General features: G+C 38.7%; 3 long non-coding RNA genes across 6 annotated transcripts; all 3 read left to right on the top strand.

Moving 5' to 3' along the window:
* Window positions 1-2476: 2476 nt before the first annotated feature.
* Window positions 2477-9528, top strand: LOC310738280. Of its 4 annotated transcripts, none has more exons than XR_014536994.1 (3): window positions 2477-2554; window positions 7870-7972; window positions 8937-9528. It is a non-coding gene; the product is annotated as an uncharacterized lncRNA (long non-coding RNA). The 4 variants fall into 4 exon arrangements; XR_014536995.1 differs by having other exon boundaries at window positions 2486-2541; XR_014536996.1 differs by lacking the exon at window positions 2477-2554 and adding an exon at window positions 7723-7767.
* LOC310738281 lies at window positions 3363-4271 on the top strand. Its single transcript, XR_014536998.1, has 3 exons — window positions 3363-3785; window positions 3865-3918; window positions 4040-4271. It is a non-coding gene; the product is annotated as an uncharacterized lncRNA (long non-coding RNA).
* Window positions 4323-6269, top strand: LOC310738277. The gene is made up of 5 exons (XR_014536990.1): window positions 4323-4462; window positions 4543-4856; window positions 5338-5508; window positions 5702-5916; window positions 6070-6269. It is a non-coding gene; the product is annotated as an uncharacterized lncRNA (long non-coding RNA).
* Window positions 9529-20488: the final 10960 nt, after the last annotated feature.

Here is a 20488-nt window from a genome sequence, read left to right as displayed (position 1 = left end):
TTTAATTAACAACAAAATGCCTGTTGTTTTACATATATTTTCTGTATTTTAATGTTCCGTCATTAAATTGATCAAAAATTTATTGTATTTTAATATTATAAAAAATTTCTGTTTTTTTTTTAAAGAAATTAGCTGTAATTTCACAGAGTAATTTGTATTTTTACATAGAATGATATCTAATATTTAAAGATTATTCTTGTAATCATTAAGAGTTTTTATTACCATTGAAGACACAGTAATCATATGAAGGTTAAAGCGAAGTTATTAATGTCAAATAATAACATGATATGTCTGTTTTTCACCCTCAATTATTATAAATTAAAATGTGGTATTTGCCCAGGTCCCAGTAAACAAAAAGTTAATAATTTAGGTTTTTGTGGTTTATATTTTTTTCAGTAAAAATTCCTACAATACCAAAAAATCTAATTAAATATAATACAATATAATGTTTAAAAAATTACACAGAACTCAAATCTGAAATACTACAAACTTATTTTTTATTAAAAATAAGGCATTGGTCCAGTATGGAAAGTTCCCATTTTTTATATTTTTTTAACTGAAAAAACCTCACATGTTAACCTTTTTAAACAGTAAAGAATTTAAAAAAATTAAGCTTCTTTAAAAAAAATAAAAAATAAATAAAAGCAATAAAATAAAAAACAACCTGCAACCTACACATCAATTGTCATCAATTGTGCCAACCAACAAAACACTTTTTGGATACCTTGCACGGGTTCTCCTGGTCTCCTAGACCAATGCTGCTCAGATCATCCTTCTAGTACGTTCGCAACCCGCCATAAAAAGAAGATTTAGGTTCGGCTCTGTGGGTGCGCATACTGACACAAATTCAAAATTGCCACCGAATTAGCTCTGCATGTTTTTTGACGTAGGAAAAGCCTATGCTATGCCATGGAAAGAAGGCCTGCTGATGAAACTGGAAAGTTTGAAAATTGAAGGAAGGATGTATAACTGGATTAAGAGTTTCTTATTTGGAAGAACGATTTAAGAAAGAGCAGAGACCGCGTTATCTCAGACCCTTCCAATTGAGAATGGAACTCCCCAGGAAAGGGTGAGCCCTATTGTTTTTAATTTAATGATTAATGACCTCTATCATACTGTAGATAATGGAATAGGAAGGTCATTATACGCTGACGATAGAGCACTATGGAAAAGGAGGTGAAATGTTCTATCAGTAGAAAATAAAATTCACAAAGCAGTAAACGAGGTGGAGAATTGGGAGAATAATTGGGGCTTTCGGTTTTTCTGTGGTGTGTTTTTTGAAGAAGAAGGATACTCCAAGCTTAAATATTGAAATGTAAGGACATAAGTTGGAACAAGTAAAGCTAGTAAGGTTTTTGGGAATGTGGATGGATTCTAAATTAAACTTTAGAACACATTTTCAGAAACTGATAGAAAAATGTAAAAAAGGAATAAATGTATTGAGGTGCTTGTCAGGAGTCTTTGAAAAGAATTTATTGTGCTGTGATTAGGTCAAACATTGATTATGGATGTTTAATATACAGTTCTGCGAGCAAAACATTACTTAAAAAGATTGAGGTAATTCAAAATCAGGCGTTGCGTATTTGCTGCGGTGAATTTAGATCGTCCCCGATAGCCTCATTACAGGTGGAAATGGGAGAATTGCCCCTAGAACTGCACAGGCTTCAGCTCAGACTAAGGTACTGGTATGGTGTAAAGGGTCATCTGGAAAATCATCCAGTTAGACTGATTTTGAGAGAATGTTGGGAATATGAGTACAGGGAAAAACACGCAGTACATTACACGAAAGTATTACGATGCACTACAGGTATTTACGGACGCTTCTAAAGATCCAGAATCTGAAAGGACTGCAGCAGCAGTATTTATCCCTGCTTTTGAAACAAAGATTGCAAAAAGACTTTTGCATCAGATCAAGTGTCAGTTTTTGCCTCTGAACTTCTAGCTATCATACTAGCCCTACAATGGATAGAAGAAGTCCAACCAGAAAGAACGGTGATTTGTGGTGATTCAATGGCAGCCCTCACTAGTTTAAGAAGTGGGAAATCCGAATCAAGGCAAGACTTAATATTAGAAATCTTTTAGAGTCTGTTTAGAACTAGGCAGCTGAGGGTGGAGGTACATTTTCTTTGGGTACCTGCTCATGTTGGTGTGGATGGAAATGAAACGGTGGACCTGCTAGCAAAGAAAGCATTGAATCATTCTCAGATAGACATTAAGGTAGCTTTGAGTAGAGCTGAATTCAAAAGATGGCAGGTAATATGGAATAGTGGGACTAAAGGAAGACATATCTTCCAGATACAGGAGAATGTTGGAAATGGGTTTTTAATTTCCCTTGTTTTTTTTTTTTTGTTTTTTTCCTTATTCTGAGTCTGCTCCACACTCCAGATCAGTAGGTGGCGGTAATGCACCTTTTCGTTGGTCTGCCAAACCGCCACAAAACACCACAAGAAGAAGAAGGAGAAGAAGAAGAAGAAGAAGAAGAAGAAGAAAAAGAAATGTGGGAAAGCGCGAAAACAAAATTTACTCGGCGGCGAGTAAATAGTTAATAATTTAGGTATAATTTCCTGTAATGTATCAATTAGTAATCCTGAAGTAAACATATTTTTTAATATCTTATAATAAAATGTAAAAAATAACTTAATAATAAGCTGTTTAATAGAGAAACGTACGGTGGCCGAGAAGTGCAAAACACATTAACAAATCCAAAAACAAATTAACAAATCCAAATCAAATTAACAAATCCAAATCAAATTAACAAATCCGAAAACAAATTAACAAATCCAAAAACAAATTAACAAATCCAAAAACAAATTAACAAATCCAAATCAAATTAACAAATCCGAAAACAAATTAACAAATCCAAAAACAAATTAACAAATCCAAAAACAAATTAACAAATCCAAATCAAATTAACAAATCCGAAAACAAATTAACAAATCCAAAAACAAATTAACAAATCCAAATCAAATTAACAAATCCAAATCAAATTAACAAATCCGAAAACACATTACCAAATCCGAAAACACAACGACAAGCCAGACAAACCGGAAAAGGTAGGTATAGTTTGTGAACGGAAACTTACCGATCATTGGACAAGACACTTGTCACTCAAGGTATTCAGGAAGTACAACAGTCTGCCGGCGGGAAAAGTTGGATTGTGTGTGTAAAAGTGTACAAAATGTATTGTCCTTACTGTGGATTCAAATTCTGTGTTTTGCCAAATTTCTGCAGTTCCTGTGGAAAGAATCTTCAGGTTTTACAAGAGACAAAGCAGAAATCCATTCAGCCGAACCCAACGGATGTCACAGGTATTACCTTAGGTTCGCTAGAGATAGCAGAGCTATTTCCAGTATGGAAATGGATGCATAAAACCGCAACGAGGGAGAATGCTCCCGTTATTCACGAATCCACTTGTAAATGCAAGTGAAATCCTCATTATGGCTGAAAAAAAATGTAAAGACTTTAATAACGACATGGAGGAAGGACCCTATGTACTTCTGTACCCAGATGGCTCAGAGGTCATTAATGTTCCTGGGACCCCGAGGCCTTTTATACTGAAGGACTATAAAACAGAAACTGGAAAACCTTATGCAAGGATAAATGAGTTTATTTGCAGAAGGAAGCACTTTGAAGGTTAGTTTGCCAGAATGAAAGTATTGTTTATGTTTCGGGTAATAACATGGTTTGTTCTGTGTCTAGGAGAACAGGAAGTCAGTTCAGAATCAGATACAGAAGTTATCATAAGGACACAAAATCCTGAGAGATCTAACCTGACTGACACACTGGTAATATCAATAAATCCAATTGATTTTCAACTGTGGAAAAATGTCTGTATAAACTGATTATATATTTTTTTTCTTTCAGCCAATAATACCTTTGCATACAAGCACACCTGAAAAAAAATATGGATAATAAAATGTAAGATGTTTTTAATCTTGTCATGGTTCATTCTCACTATTAAAGCAGAACAAATAAATACTTTTAAATCTTAAGTACTATTAAATGTATGATTACATCTGCTTCTGTTTTTTGTATGTAGTGATTGTGTTCCAGCAAATGAAGTGCAGGTTAGTGTTAATAGTGGTTTAAGTACATTAATCTGACTAACATGACATGGGTGTGATCTCTGGATACTACTGCCATGCATACCATGTCTTTTTCTACATATAATAGTTTTTTATAAAGTCTGATTTCTGTTTTAAGATAATACTCTCAGATACAGAGGATGACCAACCAGGTACTTCAGATCATGTTACAGCAGAAAACCACTGTTACAGGTTTGTTTGGTTTACTAAATATTTCTTTCATGTATTTAAAAAATAGAATTTGCATGGTTATGTGTTTGTTGCTGCTGCCTGCTTATTGCTGGAGAATACATGGACATTTCTGCACCTGTGATTACTGAAGAGGATGATGAGCTTGAAACTACAGCACACTGTCTTCACCTCCCAGAACCAATAGAGTAAGCTGTGAAAGTATGTTTAATGGAAAATATAAAATACTTATTACATTGTTTTAAAACTTACTGTTTTCACACTTTAGGGAATAAAGCAGTTTAACAGCTCCTGACATTATTGCACATCTGGATCTTACCATTGATTGAAAAAGTGTCAGCAGATTCAACATTATAATATCCAAATTGTGGGATGGGGCAGTCAGAGGATTTAAACGTGTCTCATACTCAGAATACAGTGACATGTTTGTGAAGTTCTCTGATGATGCTGGCACACTTGAAGAGGGTCTTGATACAGGTGGACCAAGGCGAGAACTTCTCACTTTGCTGATGAGCTCCCTGCAGTATCGACCCATTTTTGATGGACCTCCCAGTAGTCGCTACCTGGTTTACAATTCAGTTGGTATGTACTTCATATAAAAAGTTGTTTGCTTTAGACACAGAAAACTGGTTACTGAAAAGTCATGTGTAACAAACTCATTCTCGGTATTCGATGTGGCTTTACCTTTGACAGCTGTTAGGGAGGATGAGTATTTTTGGGCAGGAAAAATGATTGCTGTGTCGATACTGCATGGAGGACCAGGGCCCCATTTTCTTTCAAAACACCTGATAAACCACAGTGTAGACCATCCTTCGTTCAGTGCCACTTTGAAAGCTGTCTCAGATGCGGGTATAGTGAAAGTGCTGGAAGAGGAATGGAAATAGACAGAACTCAGAGGATTAGTAGGAAGGTTATTAAACTATTTATTTTAACAGTTTTAGGATTGTCAGTAGCAAGTGTAAGAACCTTTTCTAAGTATTTAATGAAAGGTTAATTATTTAACTTAAATATTTAAGAAGGGATAATTTGTTAACCAAATCACTTATGTTGATGATCTTCTCAGATTCAGAATGCAGCTACTTTGGAGTCACTACAGGATATTATTTTTAAAATAGCACCCTGCTCCAGACTTCTGGGTTTTTCCACATGTGTCGAACATTAAAGACAAACATACCATTCTTGAAGAATATGTCAGGTGCTATGTGATTGACAGAAACCATACTATTATTAAAAGGTAAAAATCACCACAAAATATATACATACCACTATATGTTTGGTTTTAAGATATACATATTTTGTTCTTAAATAGCCCTGGTTTCCACAGCTTTTCTCTAAACAATTTACTGTTTGTTGCATAAATATATATATATCTATTAAATAAATTACAAGCCTATTAATAAGACAACCTGAATTGACTGCTTTGACAGATTTAAAGATGGACTTGCCACTCTGAACTTTCTGACAGCACTTCAGAACCATCAAAGTGTTTTGGCTCCTTTCCTTTCCCACACTGAGAAGAAGCTGACAGCTACTGATTTGGAAAACCTCTTCAAAGCAGAACTCAGCCCAGAAGGTAGCAACCAGTGGCAAAAAGAATCCAAGACACTTTGCTTTTGGTCAGACTATCTCCTCGACTGTGAAGGTTTGTTATTTGTGTTTAAAAATAGATATTCAGTTGTTTTTTTTGTGGTGAACTGGTGAAATCTTTAAACCAATAAAAAAGTCAGTACACAATTTTTGGGTAAATAATTTTTTAATGAAAAATCTTTTGGGTTTTTTTGGTTTGTTTTCTTAGAACATCAGACTGAAGTGTCATTGAAGAATGTACTTATGTTTGCTACCGGCCTGGCTTCACTTCCTCCTGCTGGAATTACACCATGTCCTTGCATTGTGTTTCTGGCCAGTTCACCCTTCCCAATGGCAAATACCGTTGATCCTGACCTGCAAAAAGATAGATTTCTGTGAATATTTATTTAGCAGATACATTTATAAAATGTAACGGTTTTAAACAACCTTTTATAATTAAATTCATTATGAAATGCAGTTTTACAGATATGATTTGCTGACCTGTGTGGTAGATAGTATAGTTCATTTGGTATACCTCCAGGACACATTGCAAGTCTGGAGGGCCTAATCCTGTGCTTACTAAAGAGTTCTACAAATTCATCCAAATCCACTTGCAGAACATTTTGGAAGCAGAACTGAAGCAGGCACTGGTGTTCGATGCTACCATTGAAGTGACCTTCATTCCTGAGATCCCCAAACAGTTCTATCCAGAACTGAGCCCTACAACACAAACAACCATATACAAAAATCACATCATACAATAATTTATTCTTATTTAATTTTGTGTGAATTTAATTTAAATAAATGCCAATGCATAATAACGCGTAATAGTGAATGCATAATAATACATAACTATTACACTAACCACTAAGACATCAAACAAACTACATTTTCAGTCTTGGACAAACGCTCAAGAATGTGAAGTCAACACAAACCTTAATTTTCTAAAGCTGGACCACCAAGATTCGATGTGCTGATTGCTAACCGATGTACCATACATGTGGCTTCTTGAGCCAGCATAGTAGTCTGTATAGTGATGACGGAGGGTGCACTGTACTGCTGCCAATGTACCATTTTCTGTTCCACAGTCCGTTCGTAGTCTCATAGGAGAAACACCAAGATGTTGTACACAAGTAATGAAGTTGTGTGCAATTACAGCAGGATCATTGTTGGTTGGCCCACAATTAAGCCACAGGACACGTCTCGAAAAACCATCAATGCATCCTGATATAGCGAAACCAAATGGCTTTAGTTTATCATAACCATCCACATGCCACAGATAGTTCGGTCCCATGGAATGATAAGTACGTCGAACAAATCTACGACGTCTTCTTTGCTCTGTCCCATTTGGGTTAAGTTCTTTTAGCAACCGCATAACATCATCACGTTTAACATGCAACTTGTGTTTCTGCTGAAGTGCTAACCACATTGTCCGGTAACCAAACAACTGTCCTGGTCCACGGAGCTCTGCTCTTATAGCATTCCTTACATCGTTTATTGGGGAATAGTTTTGTCTTCGAAACAGACCTGCATCCTTCAGGTGTGTTTTTAGTGAGCGCAAACTTATCTTTATGCCATGATATACTGCCAGCATCTCCAAAATCACTCCATATGAATGTCCTTCCTCAAAGTAGCGTTGAATTAATTCCATTTCCCTTGCTTGCCAACGTTTAATTCTGATATTTTCTTATATTTAAACAGAGAACTTTACACATTACACATAAGATTTCATACTTCCTGTATACCTTGAGTGACAGGTGTCTTGTCCAATGATCGGTAAGTTTCCATTCACAAACTATACCTACCTTTTCCGGTTTGTCTGGCTTGTCGTTGTGTTTTTTGGATTTGTTAATGTGTTTTGCACTTCCCGGCCACCGTAGAAACGTGATTTAAACAGTGTTAGCTCGCTAGCATTTTTGCTATTAATGTAAACATAACCACACATTATCTCGTGACAGTAAATTACAGATTTGTATTTTTTATTTTCTTTTATAAACCCGTTCATACGTTTATTCATATGCTTCATTAGAGATGTAGTGAAGCGTCGCGTTCATTTCCTGTTTGGACCGGAAGTAGACTCTGCACATGAGAAGACACATGTGGATCTGTCGGAAGCTGCTGTTGATTGAAAGGTAAGGTATTATTGCTATTTAAATGCTTCTCTCTGAGCTCATGGATCAGTTTGGTTTGTTTGTTTTAGTCTTTTAAGCTCTTGGCAGCTCGTTTTACAGTTAGAAAGCAGCTAGCACGCGATGCTAACGGCGCTAGCGGCATTGCAGTGATTATCATTGTGTTTACAGACTCGAGAGAGAGAATCAGGTTCAACTTGTTTTAACTGCTGCATTGCTGATCACATGAAATAGTTATAAAATAACCTGTTGTCATGACTACAGTATGTGAAGGGGGGTTCACCCAGTACAGTATCCTGACATGCTAATGTTAAATACACTCTATGGACCAAAAGTTTGTGGACACCTGACTATAAGATTGGTATGTGCTTCTTGACCATACCTGTGTGTGTGTGTGTGTGTGTGTGTGTGTGTGTGTGTGTGTGTGTGTGTGTGGGTGGTGAATATTTCGATAAATGTTACTGTGTTAAGACTTTACTGTTATAGACCGGTACAGAGGTCATGTAGGTCACGAGTGAACTGTTTGTACAACCTGATGCTCGTGAGTCCCACCAGAACAGATCCAGTGCGACTGTCCTGAAGTTAACAAACAGTTTACACAATATAACTTCATTAAACTGTAACAATTTCACATGATGAGGATCAAACAGTTTTTAAAAATCAAACACTTACACAATCTCCTTAAACTGAATTGTTCCAGTTACGAGGGGGTCGTGGAAATGTCCCGCTAGATAGGAATTATTCTACCAAATGTGTGGTTCATTAGACCGTGTTTTTACCTAAATGTTAATTGATGTTTTACAGTTACAGAGAGTTCCTTAGTAATTGTGGGCACAAAAGAAACATGATGTGGGTTTAATTAAAGATCGCTGGTTCATATCACGCCAAAATCTGATTACCACAAGTGCAAACCTCAATATCCACTGAAATCAGACCGTCCTCTGTTTTGTCTGTCGCCCACAAGCAGGTGAAGGAGGCGCTTCCTGGACCGGAGCAGACGCCTCTACATAACCTGAAATCGGGAGACCGGGTGAAGTGAAGCGGTGAAGTACTTCAGAAGAAAGAGCCGGAACACCAAACGGTGGCTGGGACCTTTCCAGGTGCTCCTGACAACGCAGACTGCTGTGAATGTCGCAGAGAGAGCCACGTGGATTCACGCCAGCCGGTGCAAACGAGTGCCAGACCCGGAACAGGGGTTGATGGGAGACGGGGAAAGTGAGAACACTTCACATAGGAACTCTGGTGTCGCTGGACCTCGTGAGGTGGGAGAAGGGCGCCGTTTAGGTGCTTAAGTCGCACCTGCCCTTCAAGCACCAATAACGTCAAGAATAGGAAAGGTGTCACCAGACCAGATCTAGAACAAACAGGAGACCCGCTCCGATCCACCTGACGACACACAACCTGAGAAGGATACGTTGATTTAAGTAGTTAAGCGTTGAATTATGTTGTAACGAGTTTCGCTGAGAATATTCACGATATTAACCTTCTCTTGAGCAGATTCTATCAAAATGTATCTTCATTATGTTCTTTTTCAATGTTGAAGAATCTCTTCTACATTTGTTTTGCCTCCTTCTCCAAGTCTTTTTGATCAGAAGTTACTGTTTTTATTCCTTTTTTGTAAAAACATTGTACAGTTGACTGAAGCTGCTATTATTCTTTCAGATTTGCACTCTTGTTTTCACGATTTCCCACCAAAATGTGCTGATCTGACCAATCACAGTCCAGAAAATATACACTTGTGTTTAAAATGCTAATTTTGATGATGCAGGTGCAGTACCAGGCCCCGGCTACAGGGGCGCACTCTCGAATTCAGGGATACACTGTGTAATAAAAAAGTCAGGTTTTCTGTGGTATGTAAGGTCATGCCTCGAAACCTTGAGAGGAGGCTTCTGGGACATAGTAGGAGGATTCTACAGTGTGGGAAACAGACTGAACATGATTTCATTCAGAACAGAAATTTATTTATCTTTCTCACATACACAAACTGAAGGTCAACGTCTCCAGATCTTCTCTGTGAGTATCTGCACTAAATGCCCTGTCCAAATTCACAGTGTATTAAACATATCTCTAAGTCTGGTCTATCTAAGGAAGAGGTGGACAATGGACATGTTGTAGCTACAGTGGAGTTGATATGTGCCACGTGTCTGTCTGTGGCCCCGAGACTGGATCAGAGTGATTTGAGACAAGGCCGAGGTGAATCTGGACCGGTGTGATTTGAGACGAGTCTGGAGTATGTTTGAATCAGTGTGATTTGAGACGAGGCCGGAGTGTGTTTGAATCAGTGTGATTTGAGACGAGGCCGGAGTGTGTTTGAATCAGTGTGATTTGAGACGAGGCCGGAGTGTGTTTGAATCAGTGTGATTTGAGACGAGGCCGGAGTGTGTTTGAATCAGTGTGATTTGAGACGAGGCCGGAGTGTGTTTGAATCAGTGTGATTTGAGACGAGGCCGGAGTGTGTTTGAATCAGTGTGATTTGAGACGAGGCCGGAGTGTGTTTGAATCAGTGTGATTTGAGACGAGGCCGGAGTGTGTTTGAATCAGTGTGATTTGAGACGAGGCCGGAGTGAGCCTGAATTAGTGCACTTCAGTTCAGACTTTACCTGAAAATCAGTCACACACACACACACACACACAGTTCAACACAGCAGTATTTACACATTTTCTTTCATTTCTACCTCAAATAAACCCAAATATTCTCCTACACAACACTATGTAGTGCACTAAACATAGTGTACGAGACACTACACAAAATAAAATCCTTTTACAGAGAAATGTAGATAAATAACACATATTTAGTTCATACTCTAGTGCACTATAAAAGCCCTGCCTTTCCTGATCACCCTACAAAGTGCACTTCAACATCGAGTCATTTGGGACTCGTACGAGTTTCCGTTAACGACGCCGGTACAGTGTTAAAGAGGCTCCTGAAACTTTCATTAAATCTACACTAAAATAAGTGTAAATTAACATCACTAATTCATATCAACTCCGGAATCTTAAAGAAATGTGAGATAAAAAGATCAGTATCACCAGACTCACCTTGTGAGAAGATGATTACCTCTGAAAGTGATTTCTCTCGCCAAATGCCAGACAAAAAAAGGCCCCGCCCACGAGCGCTGTGATTGGCTATACAAGTTTCTGTTAAAAACGCCAGTACAGTGTTAAAGAGGCTCCTGAAACTTTAACTTTGATTTATTTAGTAAACATAAGGAAACAAGTTGTAAATCTACATTTGTGACTTAAATTTAAAACACTATTGATCCAGCATCATAAGCAGCTCGATTCAACACTAAATGCTTAGCAGTAGATCCTGGTACAATCTGTACAAGAGTATTGGGACTCCTGAATTTTCATAGTACCAACATTTAAAGTTCCCACCTGAACCTCCACTCTCCTCCACTTCTCCTTTCCCTGCTGTCTCTGTAGACGTCTTCCTGCTCTCCTTCTCCCATTTTTTTTTGGCGAACCACCGCCGGTACTACTCAGTCTACCGGCACAGCCCTGAGATTTACTACTTTATTGTCATACACTTCAGTGCACACAACCAGGGTGAAACACAAAGACATCATCAGTTCTCAGATGAATAGATGCGATTATGCGCTATTAATCAAAAGCAGAAGCAGAATCAGAAATACTTTAATAATCCCAGGGGGGAATTACTTTCGTTACAACTCCAGACATACATACATGCAACATATTTAGATACAACAAATAATATTATCACAACATATAATATTAAGTTATTAATATTAATAAACTTCACAATAACGCTATAACAATTCAATCGATTTGGTCAGCTGGCATGAACCTGAGTCACTGCACGTTTATGTCACAATCAACTCTTTTAGCTCCGAAATCCTTTTACGCAAACCACAAGGAAATAATCTCAGACTATTTAAACGTTATTGAACAGTTCTCCACATCCATTACGCAAAGAACACACAATCAAAATAACACTCTCCATCTCCATCCCCACCACCTTGCAATAATACTATAGTGTACTACTTACAATTGCTTGGCTAGTCAAAGCTGATCCAACTTGTTGTCTAAAAAATAAATGCTACAAGAGCGTCAGCACCATGCTCTTACCTGAGCTACAGGCAGGGTGCCCTGGTTACAGGGGTCCAAATGTCGAGGTGCGCTCTGGGGTCATGGAGATAAAGTCTCTCATGAGGGGACGAATGTTCAGGGAGTTCAGAATGTCTGTGTTGGTATGCATCAGCGAAAGGTGTGTGAGTCATCAGCGAAAGGTGTGTGAGTCTTTTCTGGGTCATGGTGCTGCGTACCCATGTCTTCAAAAGACGCAAGGCGGAGAAAGTGCGCTCGGATGAGGCCACGGAGATGGGTAGGCACAGACATAACTCGATCAGTTTTTCTATCTCTGAAAACATGGCTCTTGTTTGTGGCTGGAGCTTTGTCAAACATGATGCTATATCTTGGACTGTGACACACTTAGACCCTCTGTCTTTTGTGACATCAGCAAGCTGGAGTTCAAGGCGGTCTGTGTCAAGCTCCTCCGGGAGCTGAAGGGCCTTCAGATTGACGCTCCTTCCCTCTGCTCCTTTGATAACAGCCCTCTCTCGCTTTGCGGCAAACTTCATACTGGCCTGATTAAATCTTCGGTCCAGCTCCGCCGATATCACATCAATAGCCTCGAAAAAGCTACGTCGCCAATCCACTGTTTGTGCGCCATGCGCGACTGCCTCTTCCTCTCTAGTTTGGCGAAGGCGAGCTGGGGTTTTGCTCACTCTAGGGGTGGAGGTGTCTGGCATTTTCAGGGAGGTTTGTGATGTGCAGGTTTCAACCTTGCGGATCAGCTCGTCCACAACTGCATCGTCCCGGAGTGTGGCTATTTGTTCTCTCAGCACACCTGTGCATTCCAGTGCACCTTGCGCACTTGCTGTGGCACTCTGTAGGCTTGTGGCAACTGCTTCACAGGGCTCGAACAGGGCATGACAGCATAAAAGACCAAAATATGTTCTCCCTTTTAAAGCCTGTTTGTAGAGTCCCCCTATCTTTGCTCTGCTGTCCCCCCTGACACTCTTGTCATCCTTCAGCTCGTGCAGTGTAGTCAGGAGAGTGGGGTAAGCTGCAGTGACGCGGTTAATGGACATGTCACGGATACACCACCTCAGGCAAAGGCCTAAGATGTTGATAGCAGCCTCATCACAGCCAAAAAAAAATTGGTAGAGCTGTTTTCGCTTTGATGACTCTCTTATCACAGATGAGACACCCTAAACAAAGTTTAACGTATTGGTCACAAGACTCACTTCACACGCGGCTTCTTGAAGAATCAAATCCAGTGAGTGATTGCTGCAATGCACATAAAGTGAGTGCGGGTTTAACTCTTTAAGCCTAGCTTGCACGCCTGATAAACACCCTGACAAATTAGCTGCTCCATCAAAACAAAATCCTGCGATACGTTCAATGGGGATGTTTAGTCTTAAAAAAATATCCTTGATGCAACTGAAAAGAGTTTCTCCAGTGCTGTCCCGGGCGTTATAAAATCCCCAAAACACATTGTGAGGCTCCAAGCTGCTGTCAACATATTTCAGACTGCAGGAGAACTGCTCAGTGGTGCTAATGTCAGTTGTACCGTCAGCTGTGAGACCATAAAATTGGCAGTGCAATGAGCGGGCAACAATTTCCCTCTGGATAGCATGAGCAAACTTTTCAATTATTTCATTTTGTATAGTGGCCGACATCCAGTTGTCTCTTGCTTCTATCTACTTTCTTTCTTCAGGTAGATCATAGGTGCGCTCCAGCATCAATTCATATAGTATTTCTTTCGCACGCTGTGTCGCCCCTGAAGGCAATTCCCTTGCTGCCAAGGAATCGGGCGGTCCTGAAGAGAAGCTCCAAACAGTGTCGGGCAGTAGCCTGCTTTCTGGCATGAGCGATGGATAAGCGAGCATCTATGGGGACGTCATCCAAAGCGGCCAACTTTTTTATTGACTCGCTGTGCAACTCTGATCTCTCATGCTCGTTAAATTTTTCAGTGGCTTTACGCCAATTTGAAAAGCCGGCATTTACGAAGGGGTTGTCTTTCTTAAATTTGTCTCTAGGTATGAGGTTTTCACCGACTGCTTTCAGGCAAACAAAACACAAAATCTGATCAGTCTCTTTCACATAATGCAGCCACTGCCATCTAGCAAACCAAGCAGGTGCAACAGAACGTGAGAACGTTTCATTACCACAACGCCGTGCAGGAAATTTGAAACTGGATGTTGGCTGGAAGGGCTCGTCTAATCCAATCACGCTAGGTTGGGTTGCGGGGGCTGGGGCTGGGACAGACTCCGTTGTCATGGTTGCGGTTTTAGAGTTTTTCACTGGTGGTTTTCCAAAAAAATCCAAAATACGTTTTTGTGCCATATTTCCTCCTCGTTTCTGTCATTAGACTATGTAAATTTACGCTGCATGGAACGAGTGGGAAACCTCAGCTAACGTTACCACTAGCCTGCCTGCCTGACGTTGACAACGTTACTTCCGAACCTGTGTTGATTAGGTTTCAAAATAATTAAAATAAAATCCAAAATACACTTAATAGCCTACGTGTGTCAAAATCATTTCCTAAAATATTCATAAGGAATTTATAAATTGTGCAAAATATTTTTTATAGGCCTAAATTAAAAAAAAAATCTCTCTCTCGCCAATAGGGGGTGCTGCAGCACCCCCAGCACCCCCACTTCCTGCGGCCATGAATGAACATGTTAATGATTAAATTACAACAATAAAAAATATAACATTAATAATAAGGAACAAAAAAGAAATTGTAATAACAATTGTAATTGTAATGTAAAGAAAATATAATTACAACAAACAAAAACAATATCTACACATACGTGTGTGTGTGTATGTACATGTATATATATATATATATAAATAAAAGTACTCAGTGTCACAAAAATCTATTAGCAGCTATGTATAAAATGTTCATGATTATGATGTGTGTGAGTGAGTGTATCAGTGTGTGTGTGTGTGTGTGTGTGTGTGTGTGTGTAGAACATGCTGTATAGCTGAAATGAAAACACAATAAATGTACAAAAATGTGAAAAGAAGTTACAATTATTATATCTACTGTCATTATAATGTGTGTGTGTGTGTGTGTCTGTGTCAGTAGGTGTGTGTGTGAGTGAATGTGTAAGTGAGTGTCTGTGTGTGTGTGTGTGTGTGTGTGTGTATGTGAGTGAGTGAGTGTCTCTGTGTGTGTGTATATGAGATTGATAGTGTGTATGTGTGTATGTTACTTAAATTTAGTTAAATTGTACTGAAATTAAGCAAAAAAAAATCTGCCAATGGGGTAAGCAAAATTGACTTGGTAAGAATTCTTGAAACTAGCATTAATATCTAGTCAGTATTAAATTCTACTAGATCCTGTAACTAGACAGAAAAGCCCAGTTTCAAGCCTTTTTTTCTTCCTTTTTATAAACAGAATAATAAAAAAATGAAAAACTGCTTAAATCTGGTCTCTAAAAATAACGTTGTGTCTTACAACTAGACAAACAAGAAATGTTCAGTGTTTTGTAAGGACTACATTTTAGGGAAGATTGCATTAAAACTACAATATTACACCTTAAATTCAGCATATTCTATTATTTTTTGTAATCACACAAAACCCAAAAAATTGGATTAAAATTCTCAAAATTTTAAAACATAAAAATACAATATGAAGACACAAACACTCAGGTTTGACAACCATTCATTGAACATTTATTAAAAGCATTGCATTAAAAAGGACAGTTGAACCAAAAATGTAAATTCTGTCAATTTACTCACCCTTATGTTGTTCCAATCCTGTGAGTTTCTTTTACTGTATACAAAAGTACACAGTAATAAAAATAAAATGTTGGCAACCAGACAGTTGACGGACAAATTTCTGCTTAGCAAAGTTTTCCAAAATATCTTCTGTACTGAACAGTAGAAAGAAATTCAGACAGTTTTGAAACATAATGATGAGTAAATTAGGAGAATTTTCATGTTTGCATTAACTATCCCTTTAATTTATAGCAGATTTAAGAATGAACATTTTCTGCTTAAACAATTCAGGAATAGCACAGCAACATGAACAGTCTAAAACTAATCCCCAGAAATAAACATTGGCACAGATCAATACACTGTATAAGCCTCAAACAGAAGTCAGTCTAATGTATTCCATTATTTAATGAAAGGTAGAAACTTTAATGAAAATAGGAGAAACTTCCTAACAGCACAAAAAGAGCAAAAATAACACTGCAGGTCTCTCAGAGACTCAGACATACAACATTTGAAACAATTTTTAGTCAACAAACATTCTCCATTCATAAATGGCCTTTTTGTACCAGGGGGTTGCATCCTGCTCGTGGATGGCATCTCTCAGAACTTCAGACAAGAGTGTTGCAATACACTTTGGGTATGTGAGCTGAAATGCATAGTAAAAAGCCAGGAGGTATAGTGGCCCCTCATGGAGCAAGTCTTTGGGAAATGTTAGAACTGGGGTTGTACCTACATCCAGCATACAGTTCTCCTCCCCAACCAGCAAGACAGGACTGGAAAACATGCGCCGATGAATGTAGGTATCAGGATCCTCAGAGGGCTGGAAACCAAATTAAAATACAGAAATTAGGCTGCAAATACAGCAAACTTAAAAATAAGTAATGTTTGTTTCATGTGTTGTGGGGTGGAAGTTCAATATGAAACATTTATAAAAAAGATTTCTACCAAAAAGCTGAGTTTGGGCCTATAGGTAATTTCATTACAAGGGATCGTTCAACGAAACAAAGATTGTCATCATTTACATTTTTCTTTTTTACATTACAATGGTTTTAACCCAGTTTGTTAATGAGTGTAGGCAGCAGGTAATCCTTTTTACTTAAGTAGTGATAACTCACTATGAGAATGTGAAAAAGACCCTCACTGATTGGGACAGGTTTCTTTGGTGCTGCAGAGCCAGATGGGAAAAGCAGTGGCAGAGAAGTGAAAACAGCAAGGGCATGTACAACTAATGCATGGGAGAGTACACACAAAAAGGAGAAATATTAATATGCAATAAGATGTTAGGTCTGAGAGTATATTCTATAACAATGGATTTCAATCCTGGTAGTGGAGACCCACTGCTCTGAACATTTCAAACAATCAATCTTATTTAACTCACCTAATTACGATCATCAGTTTATTAGGAAAAAGCTTCATTAACTGAACTAAAGGGCCGTCTACACAGCATCATTTTCAACTCAAAATAGAAAACATTATTCATTTCTGCCATTCAAATGAAAATGCAAGTGTTTGCTAACAGGATTGAATGTGCAAGGTTTAGAAAATGATACAGACATTGTCTATATGTAAACAACCAGAACGTGAATTTGTGAAAACAATGACAGGATTGAAAACCACTGTTCTATACCAAGAGTTTTCAACTCTGATCATTGCAGGATATCAGTTTAGCTCAACCCTTGATCTGAACCTGACCTGAAGACACTTGTTCAGGTGTGTTTGATTCAAGTCAGAGCTAGACTCTGCAGGAAAGTGGACCCTAAAGCTGGTCTTACACTACAGGATTTTCAGCCCGATTTTGCCCTCCCGAGAATCGGAGCAAAAATCTTGTCAAGCACCTCGATTTGTCCCGATTATCTTGTAATGTGAGCTGTTCTCTGACAGAACACCTCCTGGTCTTGGACCTCCCAATCTGTTCAAACACAAATCGGGGTCGCCCCGATATCAAACATTGTTTGATATTTAAGCATTTAAATCTGATGATCACGGCTATGATTACGTCAGTACTTTCAGAATAGCCAATAGGAATCAAGTCTACGAGGAGACGGAAGTGTCGAATGTTTCGAAATGGCAACCGCGAAACGGATTCGTTGAACAACATGACTGCCTTTTTCCATTTTCTCATCCACAATCGTTTAATCTTCCGCTTTAGTTTTTTACACCCGATTTTCCGTGTCTCCTTTAGATCACGTGAGGCGCTTCCTCCGGCATAATAAATGGAGCAAAATCTTGTAGTGTGTGTTGGGCCACGATTTTTAAATCTTGTGTGTGCATGTTTAAGATTTCAAGGAAGTTCTTCATGCCTCCAAGGAACCACGGTAAATGAATGTCTTTATTAGAACATTGTGTGTGTGTGTATATATGTGTATATATTTATGTATGTGAATATACAGTGGGTACGGAAAGTATTCAGACCCCCTTAAATTTTTTACTTTTTGTTATATTGCAGCCATTTGTTAAAATCATTTAAGTTCATTTCTTTTCCTCATGAATGTACCCATAGCACCCCATACTGACAGAAAAACACAGAATTGTTGCCCTTTTTGCAGATTTATTAAAAAAGAAAAACTGAAATATCACATGGTCCTAAGTATTCAGACCCTTTGCTGTGACACTCATATATTTAACTCAGGTGCTCTCCATTTCTTCTGATCATCCTTGAGATGGTTCTACACCTTCATTTGAGTCCAGAAATTTTTGATTATACTGATTGGACTTGATTAGGAAAGCCACACACCTGTTTATATAAGACCTTACAGATCACAATGCATGTCAGAGCAAATGAGAATCATTAATGTCAAAGGAACTGCCTGAAGAGCTCAGAGACAGAATTGTGGCAAGGCACAGATCTGGCCAAGGTTCCAAAAAAATATTTGCTGCACTTAAGGTTCCTAAGAGCACAGTGGCCTCCATAATCCTCAAATGGAAGACGTTTGGGACGACCAGAACCATTCCTAGAGCTGGCCGTCCGGCCAAACTGAGCTATCGGGGGAGAAGAGCCTTGGTGAGAGAGGTAAAGAAGAACCCAAAGATCACTGTGGCTGAGCTCCAGAGATGCAGTCGGGAGATGGGAGAAAGTTGTAGAAAGTCAACCATCACTGCAGCCCTTCACCAGTGGGGCTTTATAGCAGAGTGGCCCGACGGAAGCCTCTCCTCAGTGCAGGACACATGAAAACCCGCATGGAGTTCTCCAAGATGGTGAGAAATAAGATTCTCTGGTCTGATGAGACCAAGATAGAACTTTTTGGCCTTAATTCTAAGCGGTATGTGTGGAGAAAACCAGGCACTGCTCATCACCTGTCCAGTACAGTCTCAACAATGAAGCATGGTGGTGGCAGCATCATGCTGTGGGGGTGTTTTTCAGCTGTAGGGACAGGACGACTGGTTGCAATCAAGGGAAAGATGAATGCGGCCAAGCACAGGGATATCCTGGACAAAAACCTTCTCCAGAGTGCTTTGGACCTCAGACTGGGCTGAAGGTTTACCTTCCAACAAGACAATGACCCTAAGCACACAGCTAAAATAACGATGGAGTGGCTTCACAACAACTCTGTGACTGTTCTTGAATGGCTCAGCCAGAGCAATGACTTAAACCCAATTGAGCATCTCTGGAGAGACCTAAAAATAGCTGTCCACCAACGTTTACCGTCCAACCTGACAGAACTGAAGAGGATCTGCAAGGAGGAATGGCAGAGGATTCCTGAATCCAGGTGTGAAAGACTTGTTGCATCTTTCCAAAAAAGACTCCTGGCTGTATTAGATCAAAAGGGGGCTTCTACTAAATACTGAGCAAAGGGTCTGAATACTTAGGACCATGTGATATTTTAGTTTTTCTTTTTTAATAAATCTGCAACAGTGTCAACAATTCTGTGTTTTTCTGTCAATATAGGGTGCTATGTGTACATTAATTAGGAAAAGAAATGAACTTAAATGATTTTAGCAAATGGCTGCAAAATAAAAAAGAGTGAAAAATTTAAGGGGGTCTGAATACTTTCCGTACCCACTGTATATATTATGTATGTATTAGGGCTGGGAATCGATTAAAAAAAATTTACTAATTAATTGCACATTTTCTGTAATTAATTGCAATTAATTGTGTTTTCCCCCAAGCTTGTTATCATTAATATTTACATGTTGAATCACCTAATTAAATTAAACAACACAAAGTTTTTAATGACATAACATTTGAATGACATTTGAACTGTAAACAGACTCTCCACAGAACCACAGAGTAGCTGTTCCCATCAAATAAAATGTGTGCAGCAACATTATAAACAAAGTGAAAGTTGAATATTAAAACCATCAAGGTCATCAAAAAGTCTAGATCAGTTTAGAACTTAAGCCAATTGGCCAAAATAAATAATTTCTTTATGCACCAACAATATATAAAAAAAAAAAAAATGTTTAAGTGACAGTTGAATTTCAAAAAGGAACATAAGTCTTTGCAATATGAATAACAAAAGGAGAATGTTTATTTTTTTTCACCCAAAGATTTTGCCTACTCTTTTACATTAAGCCAGCAACTGAGACAGACCAGTCGGTTTACATTATCAGGGGACAAAGCAGCTCTCTTTTTCTGGACAATGTGGCCTGAGAGTGAGAACAACCTCTCACAAGGCACTGTGGTTGCAGGTGTTGACAGGTACTTGCGTGCAATGCCAGCCAGCAGGACATGTGCTCCTGCTCTCATTGACCACCACTGCAGTGGACACTGGTCCATGTCAATTTTGGGTTCTGATTTGAAGCGGTCCAGGGAGTTGTCTATGGACT

Source organism: Silurus aristotelis, assembly GCF_946808225.1.
Source record: "Silurus aristotelis genome assembly, chromosome: 15".
Classification (NCBI taxonomy): domain Eukaryota; kingdom Metazoa; phylum Chordata; class Actinopteri; order Siluriformes; family Siluridae; genus Silurus; species Silurus aristotelis.
Note: the sequence above shows the minus strand (reverse complement) of the source record. Positions and strands in the feature narration are given on the sequence as shown.